At 38.3% G+C, this 19,633-nt stretch overlaps 1 protein-coding gene and 1 pseudogene across 18 annotated transcripts in view; one reads left to right on the plus strand and one right to left on the minus strand.

Annotated features, from left to right (window-relative positions):
* NRXN1 (neurexin 1) overlaps window positions 1-19,633 on the plus strand; it is a 1,117,469-nt gene that overhangs the window by 269,817 nt on the left and 828,019 nt on the right. The gene's annotated exons all lie outside the window — the stretch shown is intronic.
* Window positions 14,182-14,617, minus strand: LOC132376900 (protein mago nashi homolog; annotated as a pseudogene).

Raw genomic sequence — 19,633 nt, forward strand, 5'->3', positions numbered from 1 at the left:
CATGACGAGCTCTAATTGTCTAATTATCTGCCCAGATACAAAACACCAGGTCATTCAAAATTTCCTTCCTCCCCCTGGGTATAAAGACCCATGAGACTGTTAACTTTGATTTCTCATGTGATCAATGGCAAGGAATTAATTTAGGATATTGCTGGTATACGTCAATTTATCTGTCAGTACCTTTCCATTCCTATCTCACAATAGCTTCTGCTCTGTTGAGCTTCTGAAAGCTTAAAACATTCTGGCTCACTGTTTTTATTATTGTTTTCACCTGCTTCCCTCCTAACCCCTCCACTCTGATACTCAGATTTTTATGAGATTCTTACAAGAAACATGACTGAAATACTGTGCAAGTGCCTTGCTATTCTGGATATGCGGATCTTCCAGTTGGTTCTGTCGATGTATGTAGAAACATCATCATTCAGTGTCCTATATGCATTCTCCTCAGTCCTCCCCTCCCTCGAACTGGCATATAGGACACAGAATGCAGTTACAATCACCATCCTTCAGTTGGTACTAAAGCATTGTTTGGCTGGAAATCCTCTACTCCCCCCTTCCCTGGAATGGTGATGACAAGGAAACAAGGAGAAATGAGAAAAGATAGACATGTACCTAGGAGGTGATACTTTTCCTTTCCTGGTGACAACTTGTTCTTGTCTTCATTATGTCTGAGAGGAGTTCCCTTACCTTCTCTCTCTCCTTCTAAGGCTACATTTCCTCATGGCTAACCTAGGACAGTTATGTTACATTCCAGAAAGTTTAGGTTGTCTCTGTTATAAAGTGAACAATTAGTGTGATGGACACAGGAAAACCTGGTAAAGTCTACTAGAATGGGAGAAGGAAAGAAAGCAATTTTTCCCCCTCAAATTAAGTATTGTGCTTCAGATGTCCTACAGGATAGTTAAATTGCTTTCACGGAAAGAACCTATCTCTTGGTTGGTCAGAGTAGTTTTCATAGGAGCTGGTCTGATACCTGTTTTTTTCCCCACGAATCTCAACTTGAGATAAGATGAAACAGGAAGTACCAGATGTCTTCTTTGTTTAAACAACAACAATAGCACCTTATAGACAATTGAACTTTGAGGGAAATTTCTCTGCAAATTTATAAATACATGATTAATATCTTCAGCAGGAAGTGTTACAGGTATGCTACTCTTGGGAGATGAGGGACTTATTTCCATCATATAGTGAAAAGTTATGAATACAACAAATCAAGCTCTTGAACATTTTGGCAATTTAGTGATCCTGAGTGGTGTTGATGTGGTTTGATTTTCAGATTCATGACACTCATTTATTCACTCCTTTAATGTTTTTCTGAAGCACCTTTGCAGACAATGTGTCATAGACTCTATCTGTGCACACATGCTCTACAGCCTGGATGCCTGTAGGCTCAAGGCCGTCTACTAACAGTATGACTTTGGGCTTAGTGTCCACTGCTCTGAATCTGTTTCCTCATCTGTAAAATGTTTATAATGATAAGCATACTACCACATAGGCATTTTTGTGTATGTGTGACAGTCACGTGAGGATACCTGAAAAGGGCATAGCAGAGTTTCTGGTACATAATAAATGTTCAATGCGTGTTGATAATTTTCACCTTTTCTGTAGCTAGAGCTAAGTTGCTAAAGGATTGCCAGCCTCCAAAGACAATGTTGTTTTTAAAACTCAGCTGTAGAGATCATGTTTTATTGGCGCATTTAAAGTATGCTTTGGTTGTCATTTGTTCAACTTGGAATTCTTTAGGAACACATTTGCTTTATGTCATGTTCTCCCATAATTCTGTAGGGGCAGGTTTTGTTTGTTGCTCAGTGGCTGGCACATAATAGATATTGTATATATATATGAAAGGGAGGGAAGGCGGGAGCAGGGAGGGAGATAGTTGGTATCTCTGCTGCTTTGCATGGGCTTTTGCCTGTAAATCACTTCTTGGGCAGTGGAATAACAGAATCCTTAGAACAGAGAGAGGCAGACTGATGTGATGATGGGGAGTGATGTTTCTTCTTAAAGCAAAAGGAAGTGCTGATGGATGTGGCCCAGTCTTAACCTTCTCTTTGGTTCTGATGCTTCCCTGGGATGTGTCACATGTCATCTCAGTGGGAGTGTCATCGGAGGGGAAAGTAGGACAGTCCTAAGTTCCAAAAGGAATAAGTCATTGAAAATTTGTCATAATTCAATAAAAGGAGATGTCCCCTTTATTTTTTATGGCAAAATTATTCTGTGGAGGGAACAGCAGGGAAGGCAGGTCACTAGCTGTTGTAGGCTTTTTCATTACTCTGTATAGGAAATCTCATAACCAACTTCATAGGATGAAATATCACCTTCAATGGCAGAGTTACAAGACAAAAGTGGAGAACTCTGACATGTGCTGGAGGAAAACTAATCTTTCTGTGCTGTACTCCTTCCTTTTCTCCCTCCACATCATCTTGGCTGGGAAGCAAAATTAGAAATTTGGTTCCTAGATATTAAAAGTTTTAAACTGATTAATTTTAATGCATCAAGTATTATTTAGGCACCCGCTGTAATAATAATAATAATTTGAAGAGGAAGAGGAATCATTAATTAAGCTCTTATTAGTGTTAGGCATTAATTAAGCTATATATCTTATATGTATTATCCCACTTAGTAGCCATAAAAAACAATAGGGTAGTCATCGTTATTTCACAGATGGAAAAATTGAGGCCTAGAGAAATTAAATAAGAAGTGATTATTTGTAAAATAACGGATAGACCTGATCCCAGCTCTCTCTGGCCCTGCAGTTGAAAATCCATGGTCCAGAGAGTGTTTTGGGCAGTCAGGAAATGAAGTAACCAGTTGAGACTAATTAATAGTAACATCATATAGCTTTTAATGACAGAAACTAGTCTATTCTCACAGAAATTTTGAGAAGTAGATAGAGAATGATATTAATAATCTTTTTTTTAAAAATGTATTTATTTTAGTTATTTATTTTTGGCTGCGCTGGGTCCTCGCTGGTGCGCGCATGGGCTTTCTCCAGCTGCGGAGAGTTGGGGGTGGGGAGGTGGGGGGCGGCCACTCCCGGATGCGGTGGGCGGGCTTCTCACCGCGGTGGCCCCTCCCGTTGCAGAGCATGGGCTCCGTGGAGGGCTCCAGAGCGCAGGCTCAGTAGTTGTGGCACACAAGCCCAGTTGCTCCTTGGCATGTGGGATCCTCCCAGACCAGGGCTCGAACCCGTGTCCCCCTCGTTGGCAGGCGGACTCCCAACCACTGCGCCACCAGGGAAGCCCGATATTAATAATCTTATTATAAAACTGGATAAGCTGGCCTTAAAGTAGTTTGATTTGTGGAGATTCAAAAAACTGATGAGTGTGAGTTTCATAATCATTCCATTATACTGTACAGACTCATTTTACTTTTTCATGGCTTTTTGAAATGTCTTCTCATTTATCCAGTCATTCCTTAGTGCCAAACACAATGCCAGACTCTGAGCATATGAAAAAAAAAAAAAAAAAAAAAGAAAGAAAAAAACCAATAAGACACCTGCCTTGGCTTAAAGAGCTGATAGTCCAGTGTGATGTGAGTTGGTGACAGAAGCTAAACAGGTAATTAGCGTGTGATACATTGTGATAAGGACCCTGGTAATTTAATGCTAAAGCAAAAGGAAGGGGGGCTCCTAAAAGCCCTGCAAAGGTCAAAGGAGGCCACTGGGAGGAAGTGATAAGGAAGAGGGTCTTAAAGAGAAGAAAGAAGGGAAGGGTCTTAAAGAGAAGCTAAGTAGCCTATTTAGTCAGGCAAGGTAGAGCAAGGGTCAGCCAGGAAGAACAGCTTGTGCAAAAGCTCTAAGAAATGACTGGTGCTATTTAGAGAAGTGCACATAATGCTGCAGGACAAGAGCTGGGCTAGGAAAGGAGGAAGGGGTCAGAGGATGGGGAGAGAAGGGGCTAGAAAGCTAGGAAAGGTCAGAACAGAAGTGGTAGCAAGGTAGAGAACTATCTTGCTGAGAAGTTTGGACTTTACCGGAAAGTGGATGGAGGGACACTGAAGGACTTAACAAGGGCATATGACAGAATCGGGCTTGCATTTTCGAAGATCACTCAGCAAGCAAGGTAGAGAATTGGTTGGTTGAGGTCATGGTTAGTAGAATAGGACCAGAGGTGGGAATATCAGTTGAGAGGATGTTGAGTGAGATAGAAGTTTCAGAGACTGGGACAATGTGAATAAATAGAGGTACTGGCTCTGAGCAGAGAATCTCAGCTCCAGGTAAGGCAGCCATGGAAGGACATGTCATATCACACATGCCCCACACACCCGGCCTACCCACCCTGCCTTAGAGATTTGATGTGCCCATCAGTCCCCCCACATATGCACACACAATTGAAACTTACTGCTACAATGGGTTACAGGATTTTTTTTTTGAAGTGTGGGATCTGAGATACGTATTTAGGGATTCTCAGAGATGTTTTTTAAAGACAGGATGTAGGGGTGAGGGTGGGTATGATAAGAGGGCATGGTGGCTTAACAAGATAGGAGCTGCAGAAAAAGTGGTGATTTGAGTGGGGAGAGCTGCCTCACAGTCCAGCAGAGGAGAGACTTCCCCTCATTAGAGGAGTCTTCATAAAGGAGATGGGACTCTGTCCAGGTCCGGGGAATAGGTAAAATTTGACTGGTAGGGTGAAGGGAAACAGAGAAGAGAGGGGCCTGAGCAGAGGCCTATAGTTGAAATAAACAATGTGTGACTAACACCCTTTCCGTATGCCGAAAAATACAAGATCCCTTCTCTGAATTTACAGAGGCTGGGTTCTCTTGTCTCTCTCATGCTGATGAAAAGATGTATTGAAGCTTGCCTAATAACTCAATGAAGGGACAGATCCATTTTCCAAGCTCCCAGTGGAATATTGAACATCAGCTTGAGGCCTTTGAAGAATATTGAATCATAACAATTGACGTGTTTGAGTAGTACAGGATCAGGCTGTGTGCGGGGAGATTTTTTAAAATGACCTATGTGCAGTCACCACTAAATAGAGTTTCCTGAAGCGTAAACTGAGTCTATGATCTGCTTGTGCCAAAGCTGTAATTCTCCTAGAGGCAGCTTCCTGAGACTTGATAAGTGGAGAATACCTTTCCTTCAATTAACTGGTGGTGCTGGATATGCTATGTGAGTGATCTTCACTCTGATGACCTTTATCAGTTGCTCACTAAATAAATGAAAACACAGGTCATTTAGATTGATAGTGCTCAACACTGGTCAGGGAAGGTTCCAGATTAATTAACTAAACTCTTGGCCATGTTGGCCCCATCTTTGCTATCCACAGAATGAAATTGCATAAGCATATTTACCCTCATCTCCTTAACTGCAGCAAAAATAGACCATAAGGGATTATTCTGAAGCTTATGATGTTCCTGACATATTAGCCCTTTCATAACTGTCTTGCACTTTCACAACATGTATTATTTTCAATGAACTTTCTTGTGCAGTCTCACTGAATTCTTCCCAACTGTTTGCTTATCTTATCTGATAGATTCAGTAGCTGAGATGCAGACTGATTGGTATTTCCTGAATCATATGCCAAGATGGTGGCAGAATTGGTGACTGGCTCCTCATCCAGTGCCTCTTGTTTTTTGCCAGTGTTCTTGACATATGTAAGTTACCTAGACGCCCAGGCTGAGAAGACATACTCCACATGTAGAACACATCCCAAAACGTGGAACCTCAGAGCTCAGGAAGTCTCTGAGCTCCAGGCCCCCATCAGCTCCGCTTCTGACTAGTCAGCAAGACATTGCATGCAATGCACCGTAAGATTTACAAATTCTACTCTTAATTAAACAGGCAAACAAAGAAGGATTTGTATGAGTGGTATTCATTCTTATCTTGAAATATACATACATGGGCAATGTGTGATTTAACCCCAATATTTCACTAATAATAGTGACTTGTTTATAATGAGGTTTATTTATTTATTTATCTATTTATCTATTTTTACTGAAGTATAGTTTATTTACAATATTGGGCTAGTTTCAGGGGTACAGCATAGTGATTCAGGTTTTTTTTTTCAGATTATATTTCATTATAGGTTAATATAAAATATTGAATATAATTCCCTGTGCTATACAGTAAATCCTTGTTGCTTATCTATCTTATATATAGTAGTTTGTGTCTGTTAATCCCACACTCCTAATTTGTCCCTCCTCCCCTAATGAGAATTATTGAAAAGTGTTTTCTGGTTTAGAAGTAGCCTGTGTACACCATTGCTCTCATATTTATGCTGTTGCCAAGAATTAATGATTGCTTTTTATTTTTGGTTTGAAGATAATCCTCATGCTAATTAATAACTTAGGAACCCTTGTGCATTGTTTTCTCATATGTTCCCTTGGGCCATAATCATTTTATGGGATGAAAACCTGACTCACCAGTCGCCCTAGTAAATTAGTTCCAAACTGCCTTGGAAAGAATCCTCATGCTGGAATAGACCACACTCATATTACCTGATGGTCTTGGAAGCATAGCTTTGTGATTAGTTTGGTGAAAATAGATGTGTGAGAGCTCTCAAAAGTGATTTTTCTTTTAGTTTTTATTTTCTGACATGAAGTTGATCTGCACGACCAGTGTGGACAAAAGGGGGGAAAAAAAAGACCATATTACTCTGGAAGGTGAAACAGAGAAGCAGCAAAGAATCCACCAACCTAATTCGTTTCTTGGGGGGGGGGGGGGGGAAGCCAGAATAATGGTTATTTAAAAATAGCTCATAAGAAGGAAGATATAATCAACCTTTGTTTCTTGCTCTTTAATGAATAATATTCCAGTGCATTAACTGTTAGATAAGTCCTTTAGGTTTCGTTAGCATCTAGATTTGGTCTTTTAGCTAATTAATCTTGGTAACTAGAGAGTCAGCCATTAAGTAAACATTGGCAGTTCTAAGCATCAAAGTTGCAACTTTGCCATGAAATGACATGAAGCATAAGGAAAAGAGAATGCAACATACTTGAATCTAGTCCCATCAAAGACTGTCAATGCTTGGGCACCATTTTAGTGATGAGATAATTGGTAGGTTTGACTGGTATTACTGTACCATATTCGGGTATTACTCATATTACTAAACAATATTTAATTAAGTGCTTTAATGAGAACTTTTTAAATAGGGATATATTGTGTGTAATTAGAGAGATGAGACTTATTCTCTATTTCTTTAGTTTTATTTGCTCATGCCACAGTCTGTCTGGTTACAAAATCATTATCAATTTGCTCTCCTTTTCTTCCTGCACTATTTCTCGCCCATACTCTTTTTCTTTTCTCTTCCCCTTTTTTTACTGATTCTATAACTGTTCCTGCTTAACTCACGTACTTGAACCTGAAAGGAGGGTTCCATAATTTTTGTGGAATCCTGTAGTTGATTACTCAAGATGCTTCTCTGCACATTTGAGAGGCACTATTTGTCTCCACATACTAACACTTTAATACAGAAATCCTGTCATTCAGGAGGAAAAAGATTGACTTCAATGTCTCCACGAGAAAACCATCCCATTTAAAGACAAGCAGGCTTTCTCATATTAGTATGCTGTGCTTTTTCTCTTTAAAGCATTCTTTCGCCACAGAAACACAGCCATTTTTCAGACTTCCAGCTAAAGATTAGGCTTTCAGTTTTAACACATAAATACCCAACAGGTATGGATTATTTTTACAATGACATAATATTTATAGATTTTATTAGGAACAAACCAAAAAATGCTCTAAGGAGGAAAGTAAAAAAGTAGCTATAATTCCGACACTGCTAAATCTTGATTTGATGTCCTAATCTTTTTATGTGTATAATATAAACCAAAAAAATTTGAGATCATGTTGAGCTTAACATATCAGAATAGTTTTATATTCCACTAACTTTAAAAAAATTAACTGCCTATTCTTTATTAATAGACTTACTATTTTACTACTGTTGGATATTTAGGTTTTCTCCAAAGCTTTGCCTTTCTAAATAATCCTGCAATGAACACCTTTGTGCAGAAAACACTGTTTCTTTAGGTTGATTTCCTGATGTGAACTAATAGGACAAAGGGTATGAACATTTTCAGGGTCTTGATAAATATCTCTTAATAGAATGTCGAAAGTGACTATTTATTTGTCTAGTAGAGTCAGTGTTTTTCTTGTCATTCTGTTTGAGCTCTTTCTAAATAAATGCGGTTTAAATGCGGTGCTTAAATGATCATAATTTCTATACTGGCATCCAGAATGCACTCTGCTTTACTTTGAGCTTCCCTGTCACCCCTGTATTTGTGAGATGGGAAGTTATATGCTTATAATTTTATTTTAGATGAAGCCATACCTAGAGAATAGGGGTGACAGACTCATGATGGATGATTTGGCCAGCCTCCACCATTCCCTCATTGCTAAGGAGATAGACAGTACTAGAGAAAGATCCCCATGGGAAAGAAAGAGTTTGTAGCAAAAGGAAGTGCAAAGAAAAGCCTTGCGGGTTTTATACAGATACCCAGCTCACAATTCTGCTCACAATTCAGTCTCTTCATAACATTTAGCAAGGCAAATTAAGTAGGCCTGTTCTTTCTTATCTCACCCCCATTCTGTTCCTTGCTGTCCCTCTCGATACATTTTTGTCACTTCTTTCACATCAAAAGTGACCTTGATTTCCATTTTATCCTGATTTTACTGCATATAAATGTAGTATATTAGAATAAAGCCAGCCTCAATGCATGATTCAGCTCCCCTCCAGAGCTTAGGAAAGCCCCAGAAATCTTCACAGACTGATTTGGCCTAGGATTTAAGAACAATTGAATTATTTCTATCGTTGTTATTGTTTGCTTAAATATATAATGTGGCCCAGTTTGAGTATATCTGATTTTCCTCAGGGGATTAAAAACATTCTTTTTCCTCAGAGGAAGCAGGAATATCTTTCTTTTCTCCTGGTTTAAAGCCCAACATTTTATGAGTCTTCATTGGATCTAGAATCAAATGCTAAACCTAGTTACAATAGGTAATGAAGATTAATCCTATCATTTCTGGATCACAGACTCTTAACGGCCAGTGGGTTTTACCGTCTGAAGAGAAAGAGAAACAGTTCCTTAGGAAAGAGCTTGGTGCTTCAAAATGAAGCTCTCTGGTTTTGTGTTTGGTTTGTGGTAAATGAGATACAGAATGTCTGAACATGCCTTACCAAATTTTGTGCTCACAAACTGGATCCAAAAGGAAGGGCAGGGAGTAGTCATCCGTTTTATAGATGAGGAAATGAAGACTCCAAAGATTAAGTGACTTTATTAAGGGTCACATAACTAGAAGTTGTGGAGGTGAGATTTCTTGGTTAGTTTTATTTGGACTGTATCATACTATATAAAGTGAACAGGCTATAATGAAGTTTATAGTCACCTAAAATATGACTGCATTGGGACGTTATCAGGAAGGCTGTGGCTGGGAGACAGAAAAATAAGCAAATTGGTCAAGGAGAGGATGAATATGAGTGTGAAGAAGCAGGGAAGAGATTTTCCACTGATCTGAGACTAGGTCGATTCCAGAAAGGTTAGGGTTGATCTGCATCAATGGGAGATACTAGTGAAAGTTAAATGGTGCAAGACAGAAAATGCTTCAGATAATCATTATGTGGCCTGAACCTTCACAATCAAGATAGAGACTGACAATTTTGAAGTGACTTGTGAAATGAGGTCAATATTTTAAAAATGTCTTGTGTTCAATAAATATCTGACTTTTCAGTAGAAAATAAATTCCAGTTTCTATATAAAAACAACTTGACATTTTTCAGTAATACTTTTTAATGAACATTGCTCTGAGCTATAATATAATGAAATTTGCTTAAAAGTAGAACAGGCTGGTAATACTTGGCAGAACAAAGAGGCATATGGTAAAACAGTTGTGATTTGTTGGCGAAAGCTTTCAATTTCTGGAAAGCTAGAGGCTTTTGGCATAGTGGACTGCATCCTGATATTCAGTCCCAAAAAGGAACCACAGCAAAACAATATGCTTAGATTACAGTAGCCTGATATATATTTAAAGCATTTTTTCTCTTTGAATTTATGGTTATAAATGCAGGCTGTGTTCATATTGCAAAGTGAAATAGACAATTGAGGAAATTTTCCAGATAATTCATATTCCATACCATTTTATATGACATATAGAAAACTGTGGCATTCCAAGGGCAAGGAATTGATTGGGGGAAAAAAGCAGTCGATTCTCCTTCTCACTTTGTGTTAGTAAGTGTAGTATATTGAATTTAGTCTCCTTCAAATTTAACTTTTTTTTCAGTATTATTTTACTATGATAAGAATACTTACATGAGATTTATCCTTTTAACAGGTGTTTAAGTGTACAAGATAATAACATTAGCTATAAACTTATTTTTAATAAATAATAAGAGAATGTGTATGTATGTAAGGTGAACTAGGAGCATACTCTGATAGTAAAATCACTTAGAAGTGAGATCAATATCTAATCAGAAGATCAGTGATCCCACAAGTAGGCCTGATTATCAAAACACCAAATGGCATTGCCTTTGTCTTTTTATAGGGAACAGGCTATTTTTGTTTTGATAATTTAAGAAATCTCAAATGAACAGTGAATGAATCACCTATCCATTTTCCTTTTATGGTACACGAATTCAATATGTTTATCAAAGCCAGTTATTTTCCTGTAGTATTATTTTATTCTTCAACTAAACCAGTACATTAATGCCTTTAGGAATTCCCCCTAACCCTCAACTTGTCATCATGAATTTATTGAAATGTAGCAAATGGTAAAATAACGAGCAGCCAAATGGCTTCCTTTCGGTTTCACTAATTTATGTTTGTGGCTTGTCAGTCATACTCTACACACAGCTAGAAATTTGAGGCTGAGAAAAAAATTCTCCCACTTTGGGATTACCTTGTCAGACTGCATGGAACATGATATAATCGTTTTATTCTTTTTATTCCCCTACCTCATCAGTCTTACAAAGTTTTCTGAAAACATGCAGTTTTTCTTCCTTTAACCTTTTTGGGTACTTATTTCCTTCCCTTTTCAGGTAATCTCTTCTTGTAACAGCCTCAGGAGAGCGATAAGAAGAGAAAAGATAACTGGAAATGGTCATAGTAATGCTGCTAATAATAATAGTCTATCATGTGAAGCTGGCTTGTAAGTGGGTAACGGAGAGCCCGAGGTTTTGCTGCCAGGCTGGACTGCAAATCAAGATGTACATGAGAGGGATTAGTTATTTGTAGACTCTTGTGACACTGTCGTCTTCTTTTCTCCTTTTGTGTTAGCCATAATGTAGAGGCATCTCGGCATCTTATTTGTTTTTGCCGGGAGCCTTCTCTGTTCAACATGCTTAACGCGTCTAACTCCCATTGTGATTTCCTCAAAACCTGTTCCTCTCCTGTATAGATGTATAAAATCATGGGACTTATACCATCTCAGGCTTATTTTATTCTCTTCTCTTATTTTTGTTCCACAATCTTAGCCATCTTGCAAACCCTAACAGAATCATTTTCCCCCAAAATATTAAAGACAGAGGCAAGAAACTTTACATATGTTTCACCAAGTTCAAATAATACTAAACCTCTAGACTTTTGAAGCATATGAGTAAATTAACACCAAGATTAAATAACGATGCTTTTTGGGTATGTACTTTTTTCCTCAGATGAAGTGTAATAAATAAACCATGTCAGTTATAATAGGATTCAGCTGAATAGTATTTCTATGAAGAGCATACCAAGTAAAGATGGTTTTTAAATTGGAATTAAATGCATCTAATTAGCAACTATTAAATTGCTTAAGTTGTGGGCAGTTTTAAGGAACACGGACTCATTTGTCTCACATGTTTAAACAAATCGTAGAGGATTAGAAATCACTAAATTATTACCGATTCTTTCTAGTCTTCAAAAGATTCTAAGTGTTGCAGCAATCTCTGAATTGTCAATGCCTCTGGATCCTGGAATAAAATAAAATGGATGCCTTGGAAAAACCTGCTATTTGTTCACTCTTATCGTGGTGTTGTATTTAATAGGCTTTTAATTGAATACACATAATGGGGAGAAATCTGTTCTGAAATTTAAATTAATGAAAGCTTTTCAAAGTGGCTTCCAAATAAAAAATTTAGGCTTCTTTTCAGAGGATGGATAAGGATGGGAATTCTAATTACCCACACAATGTAGATTGCTTCATGATTCATCTCTGCAAATCAGCAGTTTGAAATCCTATAGTTAGCATTGGGTGCTCTCCAGTAAGATTTTATGAACATCAGCTTGGTATTTGGCAGAAATACAATGTCAGTTGTCCAGACATCATTTTTCTCAATGAGCACATGTTTATATGTTAAATAATCACAGAACCAAATCAATTACAGTTTTATTTCCATTGACAGAGGTTAATACCCTGTGAGGTATATTTACATCATCAGAAGGCTAAGCATTGTGAACCTTGGAGGAAAGGAATAATTTTACGAATGGAGACGATAGGCAGGCCAAAGAATTGTTGTTTCTTGAGGATTTGTATGCTCTTTTCCCTATTTTTAATTTACCTGAGTTTATGTTTTTGGCTTACTTTGTAAAATAATTCAGTTGGATTAAGACTAACAGTGCTGACAAAGTGAGAGAGTGGCATGGACTTATAAATACTACCAAATGTAAAACAGATAGCTAGTGGGAAGCAGCCGCATAGCACAGGGAGATCAGCTCAGTGCTTTGTGACCACCTAGAGAGGTGGGATAGGGAGGGTGGGAGGGAGACGCAGGAGGGAGGAGATATGGGGATGTATGTATATGTATAGCTGATTCACTTTGTTATAAAGCAGAAATGAACACACCATTGTAAAGCAATTATACTCCAATAAAGATGTTAAAAAAAAAAAAAAAAAGACTAACAGTGCTAAAAGGGGCTGTTTGAGTCTGAATCAATACTTGTAACGACCTCTGTATAAACCAGTGCTTAAGAGCTTCTGTGCTCAGGATAACTGTTCTGAACTGGGCAGGCTGTGTATAATTTCATTAGTAACTATGTCCTCGTGCTTACTATTTGCCAGGCATCATGCTGGGTGATACAGATTGTGCGTTGCTTTAGCACTCAGAACAGGTTTGATGGGCCCTTCTCTTAAGCATCCTTGAGAAGTGACACCTGCAGAAAGTTTTGCTTAAGTGAGTCATCTTTCATTTGGAAAATGGCTCATTGAATTGTATGATTATTTTTTTCCTCTTCTTCCTGGCTAAGAGTAAGTAGGCTGTTAGAAAGCTGAGGGGAGATTCTTCCACTCTCTAATACTGGAGCCATCATTAAAACTGGGGATCATGCGTGCCTTTCCACACCTTTGTACACTCAAGGAGCACTGACCACATGCTGTTTCAAGTCCTGTACTTACAAAAGGTGGTATGTAGGGTGGAGCCCGTTTCTGCTCTGAGAATTGCAGCTCTTGCATGTTTGCTGGCAAGCTTTTGTTAATTCCCATGCAAGGCAGTGTGACTTGCACAAACAACTGGGTTTTGCTGCTATCACTTGGAAGTTTATTTCCCCCAGTGTGTATATAAGCCCTACTTTGGGAGAAGATGAAATCAGGTCCTAGAGAATTCTTTCTTTGAGAGTACACTTTGCTAACTCAGACCCACATTCAACAGAAAACACAAATTTATCTGTTCACAATTGTAAATGTATACAATAGTGCTCAATGGACTAAATATTCAAGTAGTAAGCTCTTATTTATTCAAAGCTATAAAAACAGTTCTATAGATGTGATTAAACCGTGCATGGGAAACATTAAATTCAGGTTAAGGCTTTCACAGGCATAGCTTTGCACAAGTGACCCATCTCTTAGAACCTTCAGGTAGACCTGAGATGCCACCTGTGCCACTGCCACCTCTCCCCTTCACTTTCTTCTTAAATCAGAATGTCTTCTTTTGTCTTATTTTCTCAAAGTGTGTTCTTATTGGGTAGCAAGAAAAAGTAAATATAACAAAGAAAGGGCCAATCCCATAAGCATTATTCATGAGGGAATATGTATCCTCGATGATGCAGTCTATATATTTTGCTTTAAGAAGCATAGTTATTGAGTATGACATTCTGAAGATTTATTTCTTATTCCCTTTGAAGTTAGAAGGTTGAAAACTGCTTTTTTTTGGTTATGTTACTTATTTATTAAAGACAATCATTTATAGTTTATAAAAAATATTATACATAAAAATGTCCTGATAACGGTGATTAAAAGCAGCTACTCCCACACTCCTTGTGTCCACACCAATATTCAATCTAGATTGGCTTAATGTTGAAGTGTAATTCAGTAAGACCAAAGACCAAACACTTCAGGTCCTGGAGAAGATAATAAAATACTCGTAAGCCTTCTGGATCCTTGGAATGATTGACATCAATAAGGGAATCAATTTTTGATATCATGAAGGAAATGTGTTCATCTCCAATGATGATTTCAAGCTCCTGCCGGTGCCCTTAGTCGGGAGGAGGCCACAAAGCATTATCCTCTTTGGGAATTTCAGTGTCATCGATTATTCTCTTCAGTTCCTCCATCACGCTTTTATATACATAAACCTCTTTTCTGATCATACCAGTTTTGTAATTGTTGTTATTGGCATATCTTGATCCCATTGGGTCAGAGCTCAGACTCCAGGAGTTCGAAGCCGAACTTGTTCTTGTGACCCCTGCAGTAATGCAGATAGAAGTCACTCTCCATGGCTCTGAAAACTGCTTTTAATTTTAAGGAAATCTACATTCACTTAGGCTAGCTAATTAGTACTTGTATAGGTACTTTGGTGGTGGTTAGAAGAACCACTTGTGTAGGAATTTTGATGGTGATGCTAGAATAAGGAAACATTAAAGCAGAGTCAGGAACTCAAATACTGCTCAGCCAAACAGGAAAGGAATGTTTTGGTTTTCCTTTCCTTCCCTTCCCTTTCCCCTTTTTGTTCTGTTTTTCAACATCTAGTGAGCTACGTATAAGAAAAGAGCACCCAGGTTTTAAGTGAAATTTTATAATTTTTAACTAATGGTAAATAATTGAAATCAAAAAATTAAAGTAAAACTCTAGGGAAACCACCAAAAAAAATAAATTAAAAAAATGATGGCTGGTCAGATAAGGACTCTGAATGCTTTGTATGAAATTTGGCCTTAAAACAGTATAGGCTTCTGTCATTATCATCTATCATCATCATCATCGTCATCATTATTATTATTATCATTACTTTAATTTGTATAAAACTTGCTGACGGTAGAATATGAACTGCAGTATCTGGTAAGATCTCCGGTCCTAACATATGGCAGTATAGGTCACACTCCCAATGTCTACTCAAATCTTAATTCTGCATATTGACAAGATGGAGGATCCATGTTAACAATGACTGTCAGTGATGTTAGGATGGACTCTTTCATTTTAAAACCATAAATCTAAGATTGTACCTATTATCATTCCTTCTTATAAACTTTTAAAATTGAACTAGTCATTTAGTTTGAGAGTGGTGGCAGATGGTGTGATTAAGATGTCTCTGTTCCAGTCCTATTTCAACCATTGATTTACTGGGTAACCTTGGACAAGTTTCTTACCCTTTCTGAATCTCAGCTCCCTTATTTGTAAAATGGAAAGTTGGCTTCAGATGACCTTTAAGGTTATTTCCAGATCTTAAATATTATAATTTTACAAACTAATTCTTCTAAATTGCCAGTTAGATTGCTTTCTCCACTGACAATTATTTATCTGAAGGAACCAATTTATATTCAGTCTAAAATTATCATTTTATTCCTCTTTTTGAATCCTTTAAAGATAACCATGTTCTCTGTTATATTTGATGCAATGATGCTTTGATAGATATTTTATTTATTCTGAGCCTCTGTTTCCTCCTCCCAAATTGTTTCTGAGGCCAGACACCTGCTGAGGGTTATGTACTATCTCCTGGGAAATCATCCAGAACAAGAATGGAATCAGCGAAGGGCATGGGATGCCAACGGGAATCGAGTTCTGACCCTTTTCCTTTCTGGCAAAAAGAACAGGATTCTTTGACTTCTAGACTAACATAGATCAGGGCTTCGGAAACCAACTAGTCTAGTTTTCAGTGATGCAGGATGGATTGTCATGCCACATCTTCTTGCAATGGACTACTTCTGAGACAGCTTGTAGCATCTCTGGACAACTATAGCTGTAGCTGTCTCGGTAAAATATATAAATATAACCATTTTAGAAATCTAATGTATATCAACATATGTTTGATAAAATATGAGGAAAATCTGAGGATGGATTGGGAGATTTTGAAAAACATAAAATTCAGAGACCAGTTTTTCATAAAGCATCAATTCCTAGCATCACTGTCAGTATGCCTGTTTATCTTGTCTATCTGTGAGATTGAGCCATCAGGAAGTTTTCTTGGTGGGGCTTTCAGTATTAGACATACTTGCTGCATTCAACTTCTGCAAAACTGAAACCAGACACTCACTGACAATAGGTGTTATCTGAAGCAATATATTGCTCAGAGAATCGAAATGTCGTATATCTGATTTGGGGGTCTCTTGACTCAACCAGTTAATTATTTTTATTGCCCTATAGGAATTTATACTTGTTGGTGGCAGATGGGACTCCAATTTTAAGCATTTGCCTAATTAGGCATATTACTGAAATAGGTGATTCCAGGTGAGGAGCTTTCAATTACTACAGACTCTTCCAGCTCCCACACTAAATGTGTCCTAACCAAGGAAACTGAAGGAGCCTTGAAAACTGTTTGAAGGATTTGGGAATTATTTGTAATTTACCATGGTGCCTTTGTTGTATGGATTATAACTTTCTGGGCTTACGGGGATTAATTAATAAGACTAAATATGAAAGGCTGCACACTAATGTCATTAACAGGAGCCATAATTACAGAACATAATTGGCAATAATTCTTCAATGGTTATTTGGTAATCAGATTCTTTTGGAGTTAAATGAAAATCAAATAGACATTTTATTCATAGAGATATTAGCAATACAATAATTCATAATCACACTTGTCATTTAACCTTATCGATGCTGCACACTGTGTCAAAGGAGGCCTGTGGTGTGTCCAGGAATAGTTGGGTAGAGTCTTTTTTGCAGGGCCAGGATGGGATGCTGAGTGAAAGTATAGCCTTTGGAGTTAGAGAAACATGGATTCTAGTCTTGGTTGTGTAACTTACTAGTTGTGTGACCTCTGACAACCCACCAACCCCTACCAAGCCTCTGTTTCTTCATCTGTCAGTAAGGGCAATGCCTAGCTGATGATGTTGTTTTTGAAATGAAGTGAAATAATGCTTGTGAAATCTTTACTATCATGTATGGTACATTATAGGTGCAGTTCAAAATAGGAGGTTGCTTGTGGTCATAGCAGAGGGAATGGTGCCCAGCAGAAGCCAGGATACTGTGAATGATACGGAGGAGACAGACTCTTGGGGCTCATAACCCATATGCACCTTCTCCTGGCTGTGAGCCTTGGGAAAATACCTCAACTGCCGTGTGCTTCAGTTTTCTCTTCTGTAAAATGGTGCTAGTGATTTGTCTACCTGATAGGGTTGTTCATAGGATTAAATGAAAGAATATGTGTAAAGGGATTAGTAGGTTAGCACATAGAAGCATTGGTATTATTACTGTTACTATTACCCATGTGGAAAAGCTAATTCATGACTGATGAAGTAGAGAAAATTACCAAAGAAAATAGAATCTTGACCTGCCTCAAGAAGAGTTATTGAAGTCTGTTAGAATGAGAAGACCAGATGTATTAAGTGTGGTCTCACTGACTTTGAAGTCGGAATCATACTTGGAATTCCACCATCTAGATTGTCTTGGGAAGAGATGAAATAGACTTGAAAGAGGACCAAGGAAGGGGGTGGAACCCTCAAAAATCCAGCAGACATAATTGATTATCTATGATGTGCCAAAAACAAGAAAAAATAAACAAAAAGGGAGACATCTGTTTCCATCATACATCCACAAAGAAATCTGTAGGAATTGGAGGAACATCCCCCCAAATGTGAACATTCTTGGCTCCCTTCCTGTCCTCCCATTTGCCTGATTCTCCCCCACTCCTATCCCAACTGCCAAGAATATATGAAGTAAACTCTAAATGCCAGGAAAGAAATTTTTCAGAAAGACAAAGCTAGAGGTCAAGGACCTGAGTACAAAGTTACTTCTGAGTTGTGGTCATCTTTTTCTGATCCCTGTGCAACCTAGATGACCTATTGTATACCCTCTAGTGCCAGCCTCTGTCTTGCTTAATCTAATAATCTACTCTGAACACAGAGCATGTGAGAGAAGTCTGTGGGTGGGGTTCATTTGTATACTTTAATACACTTCCTGGAATTCGCTCTCCTTGCTTTGAACAGAAGCGTGAGCATTCTCCAGTCACCCTGAATGGGTTAAGGAAGCTAACTAGAGGATTCAGCTGTTCCCCATATCCCCCTCCCTTTTTTTAAAATTCTGCTTTCAACCCACTGCCTTCATCTATCTTCCCGAACAGGATATTGATCAGCTCTTGAAATGGTCTTTCTCATTTCTGGACACTCTCTCTGCAGATACTGTAGGAGTGGAGGAGAATATGGTCCTGCCCTTGAAATGTAGTTATTTCAGAACTGAGCTTTAAGAGCCTCTGATGAGGCAGATGATGCATAAGCAACCCTCTAGTGGCCAGGGAGGCCCCAGTCAACAACAACAAAAAAGGAAAGTCAGCCCCCAGTCTCTGAGTGGACTGTTTCAAAAGTGCCTTTGTGAACTAGTTGCTTGAAACTCAGACATCATTTGTTCATTGATACAATGAGCTCACGGAAGTCTCCTTAACCCTTAATGTCCCTGAGGCAGATAGTATTGTACAACAGCCATTGTTAGAACATTGTCACCTGGCATATCAATATATCTATAGCAAAGTCTAATTATAACTTTGGATGCCGAGAAAACATGATGTGGTCGGAAATTGAATGGGACTCCTTTAGGTTCCAGTCACTGCTGGTTACTCTCGTGATCTGAGCAGGGAGGAGGCCGAGCTAGAGGGTCCCATTGGCAGTGAGAGGAGAGGATCCTGTATTCTTGCCTGGGTGTTTCTTAATTATCATCATATTTCCCACCACCATCTGTTAACCTTTTGGTGAATCAAGACACGATGGGCTATGCCAAGACAGAGAGAGGAAGGCCATGTTCAAGTTAGGTTTGAATTCCTTAATGGAAAGAAAAAAATGAAGGAAAGGAAATGAAAGGAATGGAAGGCATTCAGTAGCAATGGCATCTGTAGAGGAAAAAGTTAAGGCAGTTCTTTTCGACTCCCAGAAGGGCAGCTATAAATGTAAAAATATCTATGATTTACTGAGTGCTTACCATGGACCACATACTGTGCTGGCCCTTCACTTGCATTATCTCATTTAATCCTAGCAATAACAGTTTCATGTAGATACCACTATCAACTTCATTTTATGGATGAGTGATTAACATAAAATCAACAGCGATTTAAAGGGATTAAGTAACAGCGATTTAAAGGGATTAAGTATCTTGCCCAAAGTTGCAGAGATTGCAAGTGATGGAGCTAGGATGCCATCATGCTGGTTGGATTCTGAAGCCTGTCTAATTAACCATGTTGCTGCCTGCCTTCCAGCCAGATACTAAAGTGAGGAGTGCCTGCTCATAGATAGATGGCTTTCATTGAGAGGACAGGATGTGATGCAAAAAGCAGTGAATAGAGAAATGTCAAATGATTCAGTCAGAAAA

The sequence above is a fragment of the Balaenoptera ricei genome, chromosome 13, assembly GCF_028023285.1.
Source record: "Balaenoptera ricei isolate mBalRic1 chromosome 13, mBalRic1.hap2, whole genome shotgun sequence".
Taxonomy (NCBI): Eukaryota; Metazoa; Chordata; class Mammalia; order Artiodactyla; family Balaenopteridae; genus Balaenoptera; species Balaenoptera ricei.